This window comes from Tamandua tetradactyla, chromosome 18 (genome assembly GCF_023851605.1).
Source record: "Tamandua tetradactyla isolate mTamTet1 chromosome 18, mTamTet1.pri, whole genome shotgun sequence".
NCBI classification, from domain to species: domain Eukaryota; kingdom Metazoa; phylum Chordata; class Mammalia; order Pilosa; family Myrmecophagidae; genus Tamandua; species Tamandua tetradactyla.
This window is the reverse complement of record NC_135344.1, coordinates 18375188-18388924: the sequence shown is the minus strand read 5'-3', so window position 1 is coordinate 18388924 and position 13737 is coordinate 18375188. Positions and strand designations below refer to the sequence as shown.

Here is a 13737-nt window from a genome sequence, read left to right as displayed (position 1 = left end):
GGCCTACACATACAACAATGGATTAAAATAACATGGTTTTTCTGGGGGTATATAACAACTTCAAACCAGCATACTCCTGAAACTGAAATGACACTCAGCGATGCCAGACTTTATGCAGGACTAAGAAATTTTTCTTCCACTGTAATGTGTTATACCTGAATTTAATCATAAAATTATTGTTGACTATATAAATAGTTTGATTGTTGATTAATATGTGTTGTTTTAAACAGCACAGGATCCATTTTATAGGAGGAAAACACAATGCAGTTAAAATGAGATTGCAAGTTTACTCCCCACCACCCACCCCTGACAACAGGTATAGATAAGAATGCTGCATACAGGACACACCAGGGTTTTATAAACTAACTGCCACCCATGTACACACAAAATTTCTTTACACACAAAGACAAATAGTAAGTAGAGGGCTTTGCATTCCACCCAATGAGGACAAGTCAAAATGAAGCAGAAGAAAAATATCCAGCCACAAAACAAAACAAGTGTGGGGGGAGGGAGAGGAGAGAGAGAATCTATGTAAAAAATGCATGTAAAAATCAGCCATTAAAAAAATAAAGAGAATTTGGAAAGCTAAATACCATATTTTTAAAAGATAAATGCTTTTTGGTAGCTAGTACAGAGTAAAGAAAAATGCTTTTATTTCAAATAAAAGAAGATGTATTTTTTTAAAAAAAGTGAAATATGTATTGAATATACACAGATAAGCAAAAGTGACAATGGAGTTGATTAATAATATGTTATTTTTGGTCCAGGCCTTTGGTTCAGAGAAAGTCCTTTTTTCATATTTGGCAAAAATATTTCACTTCAACTCATTAACATTTACATCTTAAAATGACTCACCTTGTATATAGCTTCCTTCCACTCTTAATGTATAGCTGTGCACTTCAACCTGTGCATGAATCTATGAGAATATGATGAAGCTCATAAATCAATCAGTAAGCCAACACATGTCAGTTGAGCATCCAAAGGGAACATGGCACCACCCAAAGATTCTCAGCCTTCAACATGGCAACAAGAAGACAACATTGCACAAGGAAACCTCACTCTCTTGCCCAGCCCAGTTGTCCATTGGGGCCCGACAAGGAGGGTGCCTGAGGGTGGGTCTCCAAAAGGCAATTCTGTCCAAACAGACGTGCTGAGTCATTGTGAATCTATTTTAAGAAAACATTGGCAAAAGATGAAAGATAAGATTTGAAATGAAATAGCTTATGAATTAATCTCCTTGATCTTGGCGTTTAAACATTGAGAAAAAAGAATGAGGGGGAGACATCTGCCAAAATAATGAGTAAATCATTAAGCCCACCACTCAAAACAAGATTCACCTCCCACTATTTAGATCAGGAGACCCAGATGCCTAAAGGGTCAGCAGTAAACACTTGCAATTATTTTCACAGGAATAATTAAAACTTCAGAGCATAAAATCATGTATTTCTAAATGGAGGACAATATGTTTCAAACTAAAAAGCCAGATATTATCTGAGAAAAAAAAATTAAATATTTTTCTTAGTTGTTTGGAAGCAAGTATTCTATTTGGGAAGGAATTATTTGTAAATTAGAGAACCATATGGCCCATAACTTGTGCATTCTCACATTTTCCCTATGAAACAGAATTTTCCAGAACAGAAAACATTCCCCCACTCTTGTACCTTTTAGACAGAATTTTAACAACCCTTGCCATACACTCTATCTTCATACTGATGAGAAATTTTAGTATAGGCAACAGAACTGAAAAAGTAAGCAGTAATGATAATGATAATTAAAAATAAAAGGGAGGGTGCACACATTTGCTTCCAATTTTAATTAACAGTTTTATCTGGGTCATAATTCCTTTAGGTCAGGGGTTGGTATGAGCATTTATACAATTTAGAAAGGCTTTTCATTTATGAAGACATACCAAAGAAATAGAACAAGAAGGTTGAAATCAGGCAAATGCCTTGAATGCACACATTTCTTCTGAGTAGTAGGAAGTACTATCTAGCACAGCCTTGCGTTTTCCTGACATATGACACGATCACTCTGACCATTTTTTGATACAACCCAGGCTATATGGGGTTGATTTCCAAACTATCCAGGGCTCTTTATTTAAATTATAACACTTTCATTATGTTACAATCCTCTGTGATTGAATAAGGTACTAGTCACTAAAGTGAGGAGAGATATTTGAAACTGTAATAATATTTCCTCGAGCATATGGAAGACTTTGGAGATAACTCCTGAATTATTGATTATTTTTTGTGTAACTCTTTTTCAAGCTCTGGTTGAATCTGTAAATAATCTATGTACGCAGTCTTATTATATTGTATATTGTCATTTATCACATAGGTTGCTACATAATATGCATATTGTATATGCTATCATGTATTATCATTGTCATATATATTCCCAGGTTAGTTAGAGAACTGGGCTGGAACTACACGGGTGTATAGATAAGAGGAAAACAGTGGGGAAGATGTGCTAAAATTATTTTTTTCTTCAAGCGTTTGTTCACCAAAGCCAATCTAAGGCAGATTTTCCCCTTTTGGTCATTATAACCACTTCTGCTTCAGCTGGGCACCATATCCTCTCTTCAGGATAAAAATCATTTCAGTGCCAGTTTATGTGCTATTTTTTGAACAATGCAGAGATTAGGATGAGAGGCATGAGAGGTATAGACAGGCAGACTTTCAAGAGAACTTTCAAATATATGATTTATTCAGGCCCAAATTTTTGTAGCCCTATTTTGTAATTGTGCATTTTGAATATCTATCACACATGAAGTGGGCATGGCTGGACTAGGAAAATGGAATGACAACAGGAAGTGAAGGCCGGTTTTTATTTAATGGACTGTGGCTGAAACCTCTAGGTGAAAAGAACAGAAAATTGCTTCTGAGTCAAGTGCCATGTCAAAGACCACCACTCCCCGCCCCCTCCGGCCCTGAATTAAAAGGGGATCAAAGGACGTCCTGTTGATTTAAGCCAGAATGTGCACAAAGTTTCATTTTCATCCTTAAAACAGAAAAAAAACCCTTCATACTGTAAAATTGTTTTCCATCTGTTTATCACAGCAGTTCCATTGGATAAAAATGATGAGTCTTTCTCTATTTCGTAGCTGGGAAATGCAAGATACAGAAATGTGGCAAGTTTTTCTTTAAGGCCTTAGGGAGAAATAGTGAGGGGGCAGAAGTCTTGGATGCTAAAAAATGTGTCCCTGATAGGATTATTTGGCAAGCAGGAGGATTTTTCAAAGTTACCAAATCTTTCAAAAGTCCCCACCTATGGAATAATGGACTGAAATATGAACACAGAATAAATTTCAAAAACTGTTCTCTTTTAGGGAGTATCAAAAAGATGCTGTTCAATTTTTTAAAATAATTTTTTTCTTTACAAGAGGAGTTGTGGGTTATACGGAGCAATCATGTATAAAATACACGATTCCCATACAGCATCCCACCACCAACACCTCTCTCTTCTGTCTTTTTGTATCTGTCTCTAGTGCTCCCTTTAGTATTTCTTGCAGAGCTGGTCTCTTGGTCACAAATTCTCTCAGTGACTTTTTGTCTGAGAATGTTTTAATTTCTCCCTCATTTTTGAAGGACAATTTTGCTGGATATAGAAGTCTTGGTTGGCAGTTTTTCTCTTTTAGTAATTTAAATATATCATCCCACTGTCTTCTAGCTTCCATGGTTTCTGCTGAGAAATCTACACATAGTCTTATTGGGTTTCCCTTGTATGTGATGGATTGTTTTTCTCTTGCTGCTTTCAAGATCCTCTCTTTCTCTTTGACCTCTGACATTCTAACTAGTAAGTGTCTTGGAGAACACCTATTTGGGTCTAATCTCTTTGGGGTGCGCTGCACTTCTTGGATCTGTAATTTTAGGTCTTTCATAAGAGTTGGGAAATTTTCAGTGATAATTTCTTCCATTAGTTTTTCTCCTCCTTTTCCCTTCTCTTCTCCTTCTGGGACACCCACAACATGTATATTTGTGCGGTTCATATTGTCCTTGAGTTCCCTGATACCCTGTTCAAATTTTTCCATTCTTTTCCCAATAGTTTCTGTTTCTTTTTGGAATTCAGATGTTCCATCCTCCAAATCACTAATTCTGTCTTCTGTCTCTTTAAATCTATCATTGTAGGTATCCATTGTTTTTTCCATCTTTTCTACTTTATCTTTCACTTCCATAAGCTCTGTGATTTGTTTTTTCAGTTTTTCTATTTCTTCTTTTTGTTCAGCCCATGTCTTTTTCATGTCCTCCCTCAATTTATCGATTTTCGTTTTTGAAGAGGTTTTCCATTTCTGTTCATATATTCAGCATTAGTTGTTTCAGCTCCTGTATCTCATTTGAACTATTGGTTTGTTCCTTTGACTGGGCCATATTTTCAATTTTCTGAGCGTGATCCGTTATCTTCTGCTGGCATCTGGGCATTTAGTCAGATTTCCCTGGGTGTTGGACCCAGCAGGTTGAAAGATTTTTCTGTGAAATCTCTGGGTTCTGTTTTTCTTATCTTGCCCAGTAGGTGGCGCTCGTGGCACACGTTTGTCTGCGGGTTCCACCAGTAAAAGGTGCTGTGGGTCCTTTAACTTTGGAAAACTCTCGCTGTGGGGGAGGTTCGCCAGCCAAAGCGGCTTGGAAGAGTGCCAGCCGGCCCGGGGGACCAAACGCGGGGAGGGTCGCCGGCCGCTGCAGCCCGGGAGAGCGCCCAACTGAATTTCCTAGTCGGCCCGGGGTGCCAAGTGTGGCGGGAGGGCGCCAGCCACCGCGGCCCGGGAGAGTGCACCGTTCCCAGCCGGACCGGGGAGTCACGTGTTTGGAAGGGACCCCTCCCGGTCACTGTTCTCCGCGGTCTGGGGATTTCCGACCCAACTCTCTCAGTTGGTCCGGGGGGCCTCACGTGGTGGGGGCGCCAGCTGCCGTGGCCCAAGGGGACCGCCTGCCCAATTCTGCCAGCTGGCCTGGGAAGGTGGAAGGGAGGGACTCCGGCCGCTTGCCGTCCCGCCCGGGAAAGCCCGCACCCCTCGGCGATATCACTGGAGCTGGTTCTCCCAGACAGTCAGCCGTTCCAGGATGGGGTACGCCATCCCTTTGATCTCTGTCGTGGCTCCGGGAGCTGCTCTGTATCGTCTCCACTCCCCCAGTAGCTGTTCTGGAGGAGGAAAGGTGAGGGTGGCAAGGCTGTCGAGGATGGTGGCGGAGGAGCTGGTGAAGGCGGAAGAGGGCATGGTGGTGGTTGGAGCACTGCCGGAGCAGAAGGGGAAAGAGAAGGGCAAGATGGCAGCGGGAGCGCCACCGGCCGAGAAGGGGGAAGAGGAGGGCTGGCTGGCTGGAGGCGGGAGCGCTGCCGGCGGAGAAAGAGGGAGAGGAGGGCTGGCTGGAACATTTGTTACAATTGATGACAGCACATTTTTATAACTGTACATTAATTAAAATCCATGGTTTAACTTAGGGATCACTGTTTGTGCAGTGTAGTTACATGGATTTCTCAAAACACATTATTCTTAACCATATTTACAATTGAATATTTCCACTTGTAATCACTTCCAGGTCTATATTTCAGTGTTCTTAACTGAATTCACAATGTTGTGCTACCATCACCACTACCCATTGCCAAAGTAATTTCCCTCATTCAAATAAGAAATCTATAGATTTTAAGTCTTAATTTCCCATTCCCAAACCCTGCCCCATCCCCTGGTAACCTATATTCTAGATCCTGACTGTGTGAATTTGCTTATTCTAATTGTTCCAAACCAGCAATATCAAACAATATTTGTCCTTCTGTCTGGGTTATTTCACTCAATGTGATGTTTCTAAGGTTCAACCATGTTGTCACATGTATCAGGATGTCATTTCTTTTTACAGCTAATATTCCATTGTATTTATGACATTTTATTAACTATTCATCAGTTGATGGATACTTGGGTTGCTTCCAACTTTTGGCAACTGTGAATAATGCCACTATGAACATTGGTGTGAAAATATCTGCTCAAGTCTCGGCTTTCAATTCTTTCGGGTATATCCCTAGTAGTGGGATTGCTGGGTCCTATGGTAGCTCTATATTTAGCTTTCTGAGGGACCACCAAACTGTTTTCTACAGCAGCTGCACCATTTTGCATTTCCAACAGCAATGAATGAGTGATTCTATTTCTCTGTATCCTCTCCAACACTTATTTTCTATTTTTTTTTAATAGCAGCCATTCTAGTGGGTATGAAATGGTTTTGTGGTTTTGATTTGCATTTCTCTGACGGCTAATGATGTTGAACATCTTTACGTGCTCCTTACTATCTGTGTATCTTCTTTGGAGAGATGCATGTTCAAGTCTTTTGCCCATTTTTAATTGGGCCGTATATCTTTTTGTTGATAAATTGAAGGATTTCTTTATACATTCTAGATATTAATTTTTTACAGTGATTTAATTTTAACAGACATGAAAATGTTTTCCTTCAAGGATGTCAATAAATCAAATACTGCACAGCACATGTTTATGAAGCAAAGTGCTTAGCATAACTATATGTAGCTCTGTATTAGTGGAATGCAATTTAGATTAATCAGCTTTTTAAATTTATGAACACCTTTGATAATCTGATGAAAGCTACTGAACTTTCCCCCCTAAAAAACAGATGTACACACACATTCACAGAAAGCTTGGTGTGGAAATCCAAGGGTCGGATCCCCTTCCTTAGGGGCAGAGCTTTAAGTACATAGCAGCCTGTGTGAACAGAGCACAGGCCAGAAGGAAAAGCACCTGTTGGAAGGGAAAGAATGGTTAAGCCACTTAAACAGAGCTTCTGAAACTTCCTTGAATGACTTTGTACCCTGTTTTCCCTATAATGTATCAATGCTGAATGCAGGATATGCCCGTATGTTTCAGAAACCTTGAAATGTAACCGTTATCTAAGAAAAGAGTTAACTTTGTTAGCAACATGTGCATACACTGTCTTGGTTCTGTGCCTCGTTTGTCTATTCTCACTGTAAAACTTTGGCTCCCTCTCTGACCACTATCGAGCACTGACTTCCATTTGCAAGAATGATGACTTCCATTTCCTGCTGGTTGCCATTGGACCTGCTGGTCACCACTGGGAAGACTCTTTCCTGTTAGTAAGTCCCTAATTAAAGCCCATGAGTAACTTTCTGCCTGTCGTGTTGTTTGGTCTTGGGGTTGTGCTGGGTTGGAAAACTTGTCGCACAATTTAATTTTAGGGCCCTCTTTGAATTGTCCATGGCTTCCACACTAAGAAGTCCTGATATGTACCTATATATTTATATTAGTGATTCTGAAACCTATCACATCAGCTATATTTCTTCCATCATACATCTAGAAGAATTTTATATATATGCATACACATAGGTTTATATACATTGTATGTACATATGTATGTATATGAGAGTACATATACATTAAATAATAAACTATGTCCAGGGAAAAATGGCACTGAAATTTATTACAAGTGACTGACTCAGGTTCTTCTACTAATAGCTTTTTGCTACTTGTTTAAATACGAAAATTTATAAAATACATACTTCATGTGAAAAAGCCTAAAATTGACAGAATTTTATTCACACACTTAACTAATGATTGTTTGTTTTCTGAGAATTTTTAAAAGGTTGAAGTTTTCGATTTTAGCTGCTCAACACCCTGACCTAATTTGCAGTTTCAGTTTCTAGGAAAGCCTAATTGAGGAACAACGAATAAATATGGGTTTTAGTGATTTCCTAGCTGGGGATTGAGGGGAACAGAGATGCAGCTTTGAATATTGAATAGAAATTATATGGAAATTCATTATTCATCCTTCATCTTTTGTAGTCTACTCCTGAATTTCAGCAGTTTCACCTCCTTTTGGTGGCTACAGATGCAGGGAGGTAGCTTCTACATGGGGGGGGGGGGGTGTCCAGAGCACCCTTGGCATTTAAGCCATGCTCCACCTACTCAGTGCCTCCAGTACAGTGTCTTTTTCTTTGGATACATCAGGTGTAATCTGACCTTGTCATTGATTCTGTCAACAGAGTCAATGGGTATTAACACCTCTGGTGTGCCAGACTGGGGGCTGGGCTTATAGTGTGAACAAATCAAACAAAACCCTGTCCTTTGGGGGACTTACAGACATTTTTTAAAGCATATACAAAAGTGTCTACACAATTGGAGTGGCTAGAGGGAAGTATCTGAAACTGTTGAACTGTATGCCAATTGCCTTGATTCTTGAAGATGATTGTATAACTATGTAGCTTTTACAATGTGACCATGTGATTGTGAAAACCTTGTGTCTGATGTTCCCTTTATCCAGCGTATGGACAGGTGAGTAAAATAATAGGGACAAAAAATAAGTAAATAGTGGGTGATAAGGGGTAAAAAGAAATTGGGTAGATTGAAATTCTAGTGGTCAATGAGAGGGAGGGGCAAGGGGTATGGGATACATGAGTTTTTTCATTTTATTACTTTTTCTAGAGTGATATGAATGTTCAAAGAATGACCATGGTGATGAATACACAACTATGTGATGAAATTATGAGGCATTGATTTGATATTTTATATGTTGGTGGACTGTACGTAAAGTGTATTCACGATGACGTGAGCTTTATGAAGGAAAAATGTAGCATGTTACGGGGTGATATTTTGAGACAGTGAATATATACTCCCCAAGCAACCTTTCACTTAGTGTTTTTAACATCCGTTGATGATCCCTGTGGGAAGCAACAATTCAACTGGAGATTAGAAACTATAAAGACCTGTTTTAAAATGCAATCCTTCCTTCTATATTTATTTAGTTAGCATTCTTCTATAAGTAATAGTTTTCCTCTCTCTCTCTCATTAATACATGCCTTCTTTTTTGTATTATTTCAAAGTGTTATGTTTATTGATTATTTTCTTTATTATACACAACCCCCAAGTTTGGTCAGTGGGAGTCCCTTCAAGCCAGATCCTGTGTCCAATAGACACATCCAATCATGCTTTGAGAACTTTCTTACCTCTAGCCCTACAAGAAATACCAGGCTCATCCTGTAATTTCCCTGCTCCATTCCCGGAATTATCCAGTTCTTTGAAGAGCTCTAGTTCTTTTTAGTAGAAAATAGTCTTTAGGAAACAAGATTTGGATGCCAGAAATGCTCCTTATTTCCTGATTGTCTTAATATCTAAGTCTTTTTAGTGGACAGAAATAGAAAATTTATATTTGATATGATATGATATGATAATGATATGATGTAATATGATATGATATGATATATTCAGGATTCACACTGAGTTCTATAAATCAAATTCAACCCTGTAGGGTTTTTCCTCGCCTTGTCTCATTGCCTGTTGGTATCTCAACTTCTCCCACCATGGAAAGCCCTAGCTCCCAACAACATCAATACATGTGCTATAAGTTTCAGAATCAACGTGAAGCTCTTTATAACTAGCTGCAGGTTTCTTAGTACGTGACATTTCATGACTTCTTACTGACCCCTAGTGTTTTCTTTGTTGCTTTCGTATTTTTCAAGTAGCTGTTTATAAAGAGGTTGCCTGCTCTCTATCAGGTTTTCTTAACCTCGACATCACTGGCATATCATTCCGGATAATTCTTTGCTGGGGGGAGCTGAGCTGTGCATGAAAGTTTTTGGCAAAATTTCTGGCTTCCACCCACTAGATGCAGATAGCACCACTTCCCTCCCCTCCAAGTTGTGAACAGTCAGAAATGCCTCTGAACATTGCCAGTGTCCCCTGGGAGCTAAAATTACCCTGGTTGAGAACCACTGCTCTACAAGGACATGCAGGAGAGAGGAATGCTACTACAAATGGGAATTTGGAGACATTAGTCTCTGTGGACCCCTGTTACCTCCCCTGTGAAGACAGGAACATGACACCAGCCTCGGAAGCTGTTGTGAGGATTAAAGTGATGACGCATATATGAAAGCCTCTAGTATAGTCCAAGCAATTGTAGACACTCAGTAAATGATTACTATTTATTCAAGTTTTCCAGGGCTGACTTCGGGCTGAAAATAACCTATATCGCTAGATATGCCTGGTTTTTCTAAAGCACTTTGTCATGGAACCAGGGGTTCCTAATTTAAAATCCCTTTTAGACTCCTCAACAGGTTCTCCTGCCCCATTTCAGCACATGTTAACTATTACCTTCTCTCTAAGTGAACAGTTTTGGGTGTGTTTGGAGGGTATCTCTCTCATACTAAACCATAGCAGATTTTTATTCAAATTAAAGCAAACTATAAAACTGCTTTCTTCCAACACATAGATACTTTCCAGAGTGAAGGTGAGTATTGATCAGTTTCCTGTTAGTTTTGCTGGAAGAAGCCTGACCCCATGGAGCAGGACTTACACGTAAATGACCAGTAGCCCACGTTAACTTTTTGGTAAGTAAGTAAATAAGCTTTACAAACTCTTCATGGAGCCCGAAGAGTTTCTAGATGGATGCTAGATCTGAAATGGGGTGAGTGTAGGATCTTAATTCTGCAACAACTAGCTGAGCAAAATTCCATATCTACTTGATCATAAATGGATATTTTCCAACTTCATCGAGTTATATGTTATGTAAAAGAAACTACATATTTAAAATGTGATGAGTTTGACAGCTGCATACTCACCAACTCAATCAAGGTACCAAACATTTCCATCACCCCCTAAAGTTTCCTCATCTTTCATTCCCCCTCCATTCCTGACCGTAAGACAACCAACTAACTGCCTTTCTGTCACCATATATTGAATTTCCAGAATTTTCTAATAAATGGAATCATACCACATCTACTCTTTTGTGTCTGTCTTCCTTTATTCAGTCTAATGATTCTGAAATTCATCTAAGTTCTTGTGTATCAGTAATTCCTCTTTTTGCTGTGTAATATTCCATTGTATGGATATACTACATTTTGTTTAACTCAAAATGGATCATAGATGCAAATGTAAAATGTACTAGAAGAAAACATAGGGGAAAATATTTGAAATATTTGTAACTTTGGGGTGAGTAACGATTACTTAGAACACAAAGGTCACCAAAGACAAATGAAAAAAGATAACCGTTCTTTGAAAGAAACTGTTAAGAAAACAAAAAGGCAAGCCACAGATTGGGAGAAAATATTTGTGCACATTTATCAGATAGAGGATTGTACTCAAAATATACAATTAATCCAAAGACAACCCCCCCGCTTCTTTAAACTAGGCAAACTTTTGAGCAGATGCTTCTCAAGAAGAGCTATATAAATGGCCACAAGCACAAGAATATCTATTATTCTTGTCATTAGTCATCAGGGATATGCTAAATGTGCATTTTAATGTTTCTGAGATTTGGTTATGTCTTACCATTGGTTTCTTTGCAATTGCCATGTTACTATTTTTTTTTTTTCTCATGGGCAGGCATCAGGAATCGAACCCGGGTCTCAAGCATGGCAGGTGAGAATTCTGCCACTGAGCCACCGTCGCACCACCCTGCCATGCTACTTTATAGGTAAAGTAATATTTTTACTTTTAGATGCTAATATTTTGTGAGTAGTTATTAAGGTTTGGCAATGTTCTAAGCACTTGGATGCATTATTTCATTTCATCCTCACAAAACTCTATGAAGGAAGTGTTATAATTTCCCTATTTTTACTGATGAGGAAATTGAAGCTCAGAGAGTTTAGGTAACGTGTCCCAAGTCACAAAGCTAGTAAGTGGGGAACCAGACTTGGAAGTCACTAACTATGAGCCAGCCCATGGGCTTTTATGCTAATCTTTTGTGGTTAACACTGATCCTCATTGAAGAGCATGTAAGGAAACAGGACCTTCTCTGAGTCCTGATAATAGCTTAGCTCATCCCATTTTGTGGGGCTTTAAAGGAATTAAAATCAGTTACGTGCTGACACCTGGTAGGTTCACATTATAAACACACGCTTCCTTTACTCCACTTTGAGACTTTTGAAAATTGCTTAAATATATATTTGAAACTTACAAGATTCAATTAATTTGTCAGCTTTGATTTGTCACTCTTTTCATCTAACTACTATCGATCATTGTTCTATGAAAGCATTTAAAATGCTGCACTATTTTTTATGAGGGGTTCTCAGCCTTAGGGATTCTGTCCTTCCACGGGCATCCGGCAGTGACTGGAGACACTTTTGAGTGTCACAACTTTGAGGGCGGCTACTCCTGGCATCTAGTGGCTGGAGGCTAGGGGTGCTGCAATCGCTGGTAATCATCCTACAGTGCCCGGGACAGCTCCCCACACCCAAGGGCCATCCAGCCCCAATATCCGTAGTGCTGGGGTTGAGAAACCCTGCACTGTACAAACGTGGAGGGCTAAGATTTAGTGACATGAGTTGAGAATGTGAGAGGCTGCAGGGAATTAAAGATGAGGAAGTCACGGTCCCTGTTGCCAAATCATTTCCAATCCAATGAGGAAATAAAGGAAATAACACATTAATTCTCACACTAAGAATAATATAATAAATGTCACAAAAGAAAATAGTAGAATATTTAAAGGCTTCACATGAGGAGATTATAACCAGAAAATCCAGTTAAGAAGGCAAAGAAGTGCTCGCTTCGGCAGCACACATACTAAAATTGGAAGGATACAGAGAAGATTAGCATGGCCCCTGCACAAGGGTGACATGCAAACTCGTGAAGCGTTCCATATATTTTTTAAATAAAAAAAAAAAAAGAAAGCAAAGAAATGCTTTGTGAAGATCAGATAGGGAAATATCTTCCTTCTTATTAAAAATAAAACTTGATTTTCTGAGATTGGTGATAAAAGGTAATTATTGTTTGCTAAACGCCATCTTCCTTTTAATACTTTGAGGCACAGCTAGGATGAGGCTGGAATTGTTTAACAAGCCCTCGCTAAAGGTAATGAAGTCACACAGACGGAGCAATGTTTGTTGAAACTAAATGATGTCTTACAAAGTAGACTTCTCTCTGGGGCTTGAAGGCACATCCCGTCCTGGCCGTGGGCCTGCCTCCGTAGAGGGTGTTTCTCTTACAACCTTCCTCAAAGCACAATTTCAGGCATCCAAACCTCTTTAACTATGGACCTGGAGAGAAATAGAGTTCCCCTTCCTGCAGACCCATGACTCACCTTCTGCATTTTATTTCCTGCCCTACTAATTCCTTCTTCCTGTAACTGACACCTTCACTGGAGATTGCTTCCTTTCCACAGAGGTGGACGTGTCAGAATAATCCTATCAGAATGCCATACAGGCATGTCACAGATGCATACATGGATTGGCAGAGAAAGGTAGATTGAGTTACACTGGATGGTAGAATTTTAGATAGCATTGATTTTAGACATCAACCTTATCGTTTAATAAGGTTCATAAGTATATCAGATGAACCCTATTAAAATATATATAAAGAGATATAGGGGGTTATTTTAAGTCCCTCACAAGATCGTGGGACTTTGCAAGTTAGAAATCCACAAGGCAAGGCAGCAGGGTGGAAACCCAGACAACAGCTGATACGTATCTTAGGAAACAATTTCTTCTTCTCTGAGAAACCTCTGCTTTTCCCTTAAGGTCCTCATCTGATTGGATGAGATCACCCACATTGTGGAGGGTTATCTCCCTTATTTAAAGTCCACTGAGTATAGATGCTAATCACATACACATAAAGAATGCTTCCACAGCAGCGTCTAGACTAGTGTTTGACCAAACAACTGGACACCATAGCCTAGCCTAGTTAACAAATAAAATCAACCATCACAGAGCTCGTTGCAGAAAATTTGGAAAATTCAGACTTTTATGAAGAAAAAAATAAAAATTAGCATAATCCTAGAATGCTAACACAAGGCGGTC

At 39.3% G+C, this 13737-nt stretch overlaps 1 non-coding gene across 1 annotated transcript; it reads left to right on the top strand.

The window, feature by feature from the left end:
• The first annotated feature begins 12481 nt into the window (after positions 1-12481).
• LOC143662879 (U6 spliceosomal RNA) lies at positions 12482-12588 on the top strand. The gene has a single exon (XR_013165646.1). It is a non-coding gene; the product is annotated as a U6 spliceosomal RNA (small nuclear RNA).
• Positions 12589-13737: the final 1149 nt, after the last annotated feature.